The sequence below is a fragment of the Cornus florida genome, unplaced genomic scaffold (assembly GCF_030987335.1).
Source record: "Cornus florida cultivar Cherokee Brave unplaced genomic scaffold, ASM3098733v1 CherokeeBrave_3.0.0_Hap2_Chr09, whole genome shotgun sequence".
Taxonomy (NCBI): domain Eukaryota; kingdom Viridiplantae; phylum Streptophyta; class Magnoliopsida; order Cornales; family Cornaceae; genus Cornus; species Cornus florida.
Window position 1 is genome coordinate 64,118,464 of NW_026775579.1, and position 10,020 is coordinate 64,128,483.

Consider the following 10,020-nt stretch of genomic DNA (forward strand, 5'->3'; position numbering starts at 1 on the left):
GAATGTGAGATTTTGATGTTCAAACAAATACCAAAAGCCATCGGTCGACCGAAATAGAGTTTTGGACGACCGAAATGACCTGAAGAGGTGCAAAAACACTTGTTATGCACTAGAATTGATAAGGCTTCACCCAAGCCTCAAACCCCATCATGGAATGGTTCAAAAACAAACTTCTAAACTATGTAAGCATGCTAACAAGTGTACTTTATGTATTAAAGTGTGTTACAATGGCCCATGACCTCATGACATCTCATTTACAAAATTTGGCATGCTAAACCTCCAAAGTTGATAAAAATACATTTTATCAATTCTAGTGCATAACAAGTATTTTTGCACCTAAACCTCCGAACAAAAATACAAGTTTTGTCATACAAGCTACAAATATGGTTTCATGTCAACATTTTGATGGAAATTGTACTTCAAGTCCACGAAACTTCCATGACATAGTGTGCATCCCAAATCATGGTCCATGTACCTGAAAAATGTCCCCACTACGTGGGTGAGTAACATAAAGCTACTCGTAAGAGATGAACATACATCGACCTAGCATTTTACAATTATATCACCTTAAGGTGAAACATGTTAAAGGGGCTCATGCCACCTAACGTCTATGTCATAATGAGACTCAGGGAGCATCCTAAACTACTGATGCAAATGAATTGAACAACGGCATACAAGTATACATGCTCAAGTACTCTAAATTATGTTAAACAAGAAAAACAATATCCAACGTACCTACTCAAGTATTCGATATACATATAGAGTACTCATAAATCAAGTATACAAACATGAGTATACTAAGCTAAACAATTACGCGCAAGACAAGTATACATGGCACAAGTATACTAAAATGAAATCCGAATACACAAAACAAGCATACTAAACGTAAGTACACTAAATAAAGTTTAAACACTCCAACAAGGATACAAGTTCAAGTATACTAAATGAGGTCTAAATACACAAAACAAGTATACAGTTTCAAGTATACTAAACAGGATTCAAATACCCAAGTAAGCATTAATTCTCAAGCTACAAGTAATCCATGATTAACAATTTGAAATTAAATGCGAAATCAAATAGTGGAAAAACTAGGATCTTTGGCTGTAGACCAATCGAGTTATTCCGGGTTACTAGCCCGCAAGGTACTACCTAGTGCGCACGTGTATAAGTTATTCTGGATAATTACGACCCACAAGGTACTACTTATTGCACACTTCATATGACTTAGGAGACTCACAAATTCATACCAGGGCCAAACCCTAGCCATCACATGAACATAATCCTTACAAGCCTCCAAAAACAATAAGTTCAAAATTTATGCAAAATCAATAAGTTAAACTAAACTTATACATTTTAAATAATGTCTAGGAATCAATTTACATGCACAAGTAAGGTTGAATCTACAAAAACTATGTCCTAGAATTCAAGTCTAGATAGCATATCACGTGTCAAGTCTCCATTATGCAATTTATACACAAAGTAAGAATATTTTACAACGCTTGAACCACATTACCATCCTAAGACACAAATACTAAATAAGCTACAATTTAGAGACAAGTTTTCAAGGCAAGCAATTATAATATTCTAACAAATTATATACCTACACAAGACATATTTAAACGAGTTATTCAAGACAATGATATCACCTATCATGCTAAGTCAAATTACCATCTTTAGAGGTTACAAGTACTTATTCTACAATAAGTTAGTAGCATGCTCACAAGCTAATTAAACGGACTACATTTCAAGGAATTATCAACCTATTACATCCAATATCAATTGAAGTGACTAATACACTTAAAACAAAATTAATTAAGCTAATTAATTAATTTTTCTCTAAATTTTCAAACATATCCAAATATTCTCAATTTAGCATATGTTAAAGAACTCACCAAAACCTACTTTAATATCACATTACAAGTTAATTTCATACTTGATACAACTATGTGAATTAATCTTTTACAAAAGATAAATATTAAATAAGTTTTACAATTCTTATTCAAATGCCCCAAATTTAATATATGTTACACAACTCACTAAGGCCTAATTTACTAGCATGCCACAATTTAATTCTAAACTATATACCATCATTAGAATTAAATCATAAACAAAGAAAATAAATAAATTAAATTCTAAAAACTTGAACAAGGTATGCTCACAAGTTGTATATGCTTATAAAAGAATCAATACAACAATATTATAAACCTAAGACATCCCCTACCTCAATTTGAGATGAAAATCTCAAAAGCCCACAGAAAAAAAAAGTGCTCCGAATCCGACAATACCGAAGGGTTTTGTCGGGGACAACACGATCTACAAGAACCCACAAGAAGCCCTATCAAAATTACAACTTGACTTCAAATTCGAACTCAAGAAATGGTCAGAAATGAATTCTAATAAGGGGAAAATGTAGAGCACGTCGAGGGGAACGATAAACATTAAGGCCGAAGAGTTTCCACTAAGGAAATCAAGTGGAGAAGAAGAAAGAATGTAGGCAGCCCCTTGGGCTCCCATGGCTGCCGGCCAAGAGGATGAAGAAGATGATGGAAATTTGACTTTGACTTAAGACTCCCTATTTATAGAAAATCTTTAAAAAGTGCCCCGAAAGGGCCCCGCCGGGTCCGAAAAAGTGAAATCTAAGCAGAAGTGCTCAAACAGTGAAACTCCGTGAACGAAAAAGATTCAAAATGAGAAAAATATGAACAACGGAAGAAACAGCGTCAAAAACTGAGTCCCGAGTAGAGAAATATGCCCCGAACAAGTTCGACGGCAGCTAGGGCCATAAACCCTGAAACTGGAGAAAAATGACCAGAAGGAAATTCTATGAGTACACGACTTGACAAAATGTGAAAAGGAATCCCGTATGAGGATCCAGGCTCCAGATGAGATATTTTGCAATAACTTTCGTTAATTGTGCATCCATACCCCTATGGACACCGAGAGCAATTAGAGTACTTTACTACAAAAGTAAAGATACGTATTTCGTGGAAACCACTTAGAATGATGATACATTAAGTCAAAAACTAATTTCGAACACAAAGAGTGAGGTTATGCCAACAAAGTGACAAACGGGGAAAAGATAAAATAGGGAAAAGGACAAAACAGGGAAAAAGACGAAAAATGAATAGTGTCGAAAAAACGAAAAATGTGAAAATGACTCGGTCCTTAAAGGAAGTTGTCAATCCAAAGGAAAGAGACGCAGAAACCATTTCTGAGCACTCGAGACGACACTAAGCGACGAGAAACTGAACTCAGACAAGAAATTTCAATGAAAAAAATTTATCTGTGAAATTCTGAGGAAAAAGAAAATGAAGGAAATGACTGGGTCATTACATAGAATATCTTCCCTCATTCCATGAAAAGTGCTATGTGGTTGTTTCCCATGTCAAGTTTTATTATTTCGTCATACTTATGAATTTCTTGGTCTTCTTTCAGCAACATTCCCCTCCTCTGCAGCTAAGAAAAGACTTGTTTTTTTCGAAGCACAAGTTTGGAGCGAGCCCCCTTCTATTGAGGAGTTACTCACTTCATCCAACCTTCAAAAAGTTGCTTCCAGTGCCACAGCTGCAGACCTTATGGATTTGACACTTCCATCTTTTGACAGCTTCCCCTTGACTGAGGAAGAAAAACAGAGAGCTGAAGCTCTGAAGAAGAAAGCTGCTGAAAAGCAACCTTTACTAGTCATTAGATCGACTGAGCATGAGAAGGAGGTGGATGAACCTCCTCTTAAGAATACAAGGTCAAACCCTCCTTCCAGCAGCAAGGGTAAAAACATCCCCAAAAGCAAGGGGAAGAAGGCTGGGGAAATTGACCCGGAGGAGGAAGTCCGGGCTTACGTTTAAGCCGAGTCTGAAGAACCTTAGAGACCTGTCTTCTCAAGGGCTAACAAGTCGATCCTCCATTCCAGCGATTCAATAGTCTCTAACCCTTCTGCTGCCTTAGCAGTTGCTCGAGGGATGTGGCTACCCAAGATGAAGAAATCATTGGGAATCTGGGGTTGGATCAGCTACTACTATCCGCCCCATTGATGCTGTGAAGGTTTATTCTTTTCCCTTCATTTGCTTAATTCTTCAGATTTCTTTTCACCGCATATTTACTGATATTGTCATTGTTGATTATGTAGAGTCTGTACCAAACTATGGCACTATATGCCACTGCTGAAGCTCGGTCTCTTTCCATTAAAAAACTATAAAGAGACCTGGGCAATGCTAAGAAGAAGGCTTCGCATTTTGCTATGAATGCGAATAACGTATCTGATGCGAATGATGTCTACAAGAATCGCCTGGCAGCTTCTGAGGTGAAGGTGAAGACTCTGGAAGCTGAAGTCCAGCGCTTGAATGATGTCATTGGTACCTGCAATACTGCTGGGAGACAAATGCAAAGACACTACTCCACTATTGTGCGCTTATCCAGTGCAAAGGCTTTTAGGTTCGGCTTCAGCTAGGGTTCTGTTAACAAAGCAAAGGATCTTGAAGCCTTTCATGTTGACATAGAAGTGTCCTTCCCTTATGCTGAGGGTTCAAAAGCCCAAGAGGCTAAGGTGCTTTTTGTTGAGATGATGAAGGCTCATCCAGAGGGTTATCCAACTTCAAGCTTGCCAACTCCTCCATCTTCTGACCTTCCAGCTCCTTTATCCACAAGTCCGAATGTAGTGGATGCCTTTGATTCTACTCCATTTGATCCAAAAAGAAAGTAGAGTTGTGTAACTCTTTTTTTTTTTTTTTTTTTTTTTTTTTTTTTTTTTTTTTTCTTGTTTTGAAGGAATGAATGTTGACACTATATATTTTTGTTCTTGAAATGCAGTTGCTACATTTATTCTGAAGTATCTTTCATGCTTGTGCATGCTTTTGATTTTTACACTACTATACTGTAATAATGTGCTCCTATTCTCAAGGAGTAAGGCTTATTGCCTGAGAACTTCGTACCTTTTGTGGTCCGAAGCAAAAACAGGAAAGATGATAAGAAGGGAATCCCTTTGACTGTTTAATTAATATCTGAGAATAGTTTCTCAATTTAGTATTCTAACCGTCAAGGGAACCTTTCTTGCCACTTACTCGTATGGCATTAATACATCAATACTTGTTTTCCTTGTATTATTTCGATGTAGAACAAAACTTTCCGTGAGTTATATACCATTAGTCCATTAAAAAGGATTTGTGGGTGTGTTGCCAAAGAGAACTTTTGCCCCCAGTTGGACTTATACCTTATTGACGTAGCCTCGGACTTAAATCATCCGAGGTGGTATACTCTTTGGCTAGGAACCAAAGAGAAATTGTATTGCACCGGACTCCTGTTGTCCGAAGCGATATATTCGTCGGTCACGAACTTGGGATGAGCTCTATTGCGCCGGACTCTTGAGGTCCGAAGCGATGTGTTCCTTGGCTATGAGCCTCAAAGGAACTGTAGTATGCCAGGCTCTTGAGGTCTAAGCGTTGTGTTCCTCGACTATGAGCCTGGGAGGAATTTGTAGTATGTTGGGCTCTTAAGGTCCGAGCGTTGTGTTCCTTGGCAATGAACCTGAGAGGCACTATATTGTGCTGGACTCTTAAGGTCCGAAGCGACGTGTTCCTCGGCTATGAACCTGAGAGGAACTGTATTGTGCCGGACTCTTGAGATCCGAAGATATGTTCCTCGACTATGAGCCTGAGAGGAAATGTACTGTGCCGGACTCTTGAGGTCCGAAGATGTGTTCCTCGGCTATGAGCCGGAGAAGAAATGTATTGTGCCGGACTCTTGAGGTTCGAAGCGATGTGTTCCTCGGCTATGAGCTTGAGATGAACTATATTATGCTGGACTCTTAAGGTCCGAAGAGATGTGTTCCTCGGCTACGAGCGCAAGAGAGACTGTATTGCATCGGACTCTTGAGGTCTGAACCTGATCTGGAAAACTTACCAAGCATGCAAAGCCGGCCAAAGATTCAAAAATTGATATGAGGCCAAGAAATAGAGTAACTATAACTGAGAAGTCCCCCATACATTTGTTTGGGAGACTTCTTTCCACAGAGACTCTCTTCGTGGCAACCAAATGTAGTATGCTAACTTTATATTTACTATACACCTCTTGTATCCTATTCGATGTGGGACAAGGAATATAATTTAATATAGGCCAAAAACTTGGTACATTTAGAAAAAGAATTATTGCAAAGAATGCCCACTGGTACCAAGTTTTTGTGGGCTGGGCCGTTACTGTTACCAGTGGGCCCTATTTGCAATGCACTGAAATACTTTAATATTTTCTTATATAAATGAATGTACAGAGGTATTCTTTTTTTGATGTGGGACAACAATATAATATGATTTCTAAGCTAACTAAAGCCCGAATGTTCAATAAGCATTCGTTTGTAATATACCTGCACTTTAAAGTACGTTTCCCATGTAAAAAGACTTGTACACAATCAATAAGCAAAAAATACGGCGTTGCTTTGTTTGTGAAAATATCTTTCTTTTGTTGTAACATTAACATTAGGGAATCTTTCTTTGTGAAAATATATTTCTTTTGTCGTAATATCAATAGTAGGGTATATGTATTGCCCCCTATGACGAAAAAGAAAGTAGCAACAAGTAACACCTCATATTACTAAAGTATAAGGAGTAAAGATGTGTATTACTCAAGAAACTTTTATTATGTGGGCCTAGAAACAGCCACATTTGGAGAAAAAACAGATGTATGCTGTCTGTAACAGAAAAGTAAATAAACCATATTATATAATGATAGTACCTTTTCAAGTGTATTGTATTCCATGGACGTGCAATTGGACGCCCATCATCTTCCGCCAACCGGTAAGCTCCTTTCCCTACCACTTCTGTGACTCTGTAAGGTTCAATCTAATTAGGTTGTAACTTTTTTACATCGGTTGTTTCCTGCTTCAGCATCCAATCTCCTTCCACAAAACGTCTGAACCTAACTCGCTTATTGTAACTGTTACGCAACTGTTATTGGTACGAAGTGAGCCGAATTATTGCGGCATCCCTCTTTTCCTCTAAGAGATCGAGGCTGTGTTCAAGTTGTTGATCATTGTTTCCTTCGAGCACCAAGTGGGTCCGAAGAGTAGGAATTGCTGATTCCGTGGGGATGATAGCCTCAGACCCATAGGCCATGGCAAAAGGGCTTTATCCCGTTGGCCTTCGTGGGGTGGTTCGATATGCCCAAAGCACCTGAAGTAAATTTTCGTACCATTTTGATTTGAGCTTTTCCAATTTTTTCTTCAGGCAGCTGAAAATGGTTCGGTTAGTTATTTTAGCCTGCCCATTTCCTTGAGGATGGCTAACTGCAGCTAGCTTCTGCCTAATCCCATGCTCGGCGAAGAACTTTCTTGTGCTTCAATTATCTAAGTTTGAGCCATTGTCCATCATGATAACCTTCGGCACCCGAAACCGGCAGATTATGTCATTCCATAGAAAACTCTTTACTTGTTCATGGGTCACGCTTGAGTAAGCTTCGGCTTCAACCCATTTAGTGAAGTAATCAGTGGCTAGTAACATATATTCCTTTTTCTCCACAATTTTGGATAAAATGACCAACCATATCAATCCCCCCATTGAGTAAATGGTCATGGATTCGCCATTGCGTGCAAATCTTCGGCGGGTTGATGTTTCATCAGACCATGTCGCTGGCACTTGTAGCATCTTCTGGCATGCTCCTCAGCATTCCAAGCTAAGTAAAGCTAGAAATAACCTTGAGCCAGGACCTTATGTGCCAAGGATTTGCCTCCAGAGTGGTTGCCACAATCCCCGTCATGAACCTGTTTTAGAATCGTGAGGGCCTCAGTGGGACTTAAATATTTCAAGTAAGGACCTGAGAATGACTTCCGATGTAATTGATTATTGATGATAGAATATTTGGCTACGGTGAGTCTGAGTTTTCGTGTCTCGGCCTTTTGGTTCGGAATAGTTCCCTCCTAGAAGGAATATCAATAAGTGATTCGAAATATACAAAAATCAAAAGACTTACCTTTCTTTTCGAATTATTCTTTTATGTTTCATGTAATCATTCTAAAAGTGTTTTACATAAATAACATTTTTGCATTATTACATTCCTTTTAATAGATTAATCAAAGTCTTTTATTTTTAGGTGTTGCTCACTTAATGCCTTTTCAAGCTTGTTTCCAAATTTCTTTCTACCTTCTTGAGTCATGAGATGAACATAATGATTACCTTGCTGTTTAAGCATTGTCTCTTCCTAAATTAACGTAGTGGTCAATTTTATTTTCACTTTTCACTTGTCATAACAGTGTTAATTCGAAATGACCCACACTGAGTAGACAAGAAATTAAAAATAAATTGACAAGAAAATTCTCATCCACAATCATCCATAAGGTTTTTAATTTTGCAGTAACATTAGTCATCTAAAAATATGTTCATATATGGTACGAGTACCAACAAAAATGCATAGTAGTAATATCAATTAATAATTTTCCTTTTAGATATTTATCTACAATACGAAAACATTCTTATGGTCAAATATTCCTTAGCACTATCACTATGGGGAACAATTATTCATATAATCATAATACTTAATTTGTTCGATCTCTTCCAAGCTTTATGGATAATCGTTTCTTCTTCACTGTCTTCATTAGTAAAAAGAACAGGTTTCTCAATTTAAAATGCTAAATCAAGATTTAGCACACCTAAATTTTGAACTTAACTTACTCATTCCATTATGAGAAGTTAATCCTATTGAGAATCAGAACAGATGTAGCATGCGAATTAATGGATGTAATAAAACAAACTTAATAAGATAAAATACTCATAAGAATAATGTTTTGAATTAACAACACGTATATATAACTTAAAATATAAATACAATGTATAACTACAGTATCCTTTTGGGTGGTAACTATAAAATACTAATAATGATATTTATTTGTATTTATATGTATACCTTCAATGGAAATGCATTATTTAATTAAACAGATAAGTTACATTTGGATATCCTATATCTACCCAATTAAAAATACATACAACCCCTTAATGTTCATTTAAACACTTGAAAATCAATTCCCTTTGGAGAATTATTTATCATAATTAAATAAACCCAATATTCATGTATATCACAAAAAATCATAAATATCGTAATTAATGAAATATTGCAATAATGTCTACCACTAAAATTAAATCCATCAACCATTATGTTTGGGCCACTTTGGTAACTAATTAGCTAATGACTAATTCATCATTAATTATGTTTACTACTAAAATTAATATTCATCAATTATCATGGTTAGGCCATTTTGGCAACTACTAACCCTCATATAATATGAATATTGACATATTCATCATTAAGTCATAAATATCGTAATTAATGAAATATTGTAATAATGTCTACCACTAAAATTAAATCCACCAACCATTATGCTTGGGCCACTTTGGTAACTAATTAGCTAATGACTAATTCATCATTAATTATGTTTACTACTAAAATTAATATTCATCAATTATCATGGTTAGGCCATTTTGGCAACTACTAACCCTCATATAATATGAATATTGACATATTCATCATTAAGTTATGTTTATTACTAAAATTAATATTTATCGACCATTATAGTTAGGCCACTTTGGTAGTTTCTAACCCTTACATAATATGAATATTAAATTAATTAATGACTAAATCACAAGTAAGCAATACGTGTTAACGTTATACACATATACTCATACTAATTGATCCAAGTTTGAATAGATTCAATTTCAAAAATACTTAAGTATTAATAAAATATTGTTCATGACATATATGATTCAATAATCTTTCGGGTAACATCAATGTGTAATCAATTAATCCAGTGTTGATAATGGTATAAACAAAATAAACACATAAATTGAATATTAATAGTAAATTATATCATTAATTATATTTTTAATTACTTTGTTTAAAATATTCATATAAGACAAAAAAACAATCATCAAAGCAAAATTCATCACTTTTGAATCACTTGTACTATAGATATCTGTACATGAATAAATAACCTTCTAACCAAATAAGTTCATACTCTATAACGAATTCAGAAACAAATCTATAACGAAT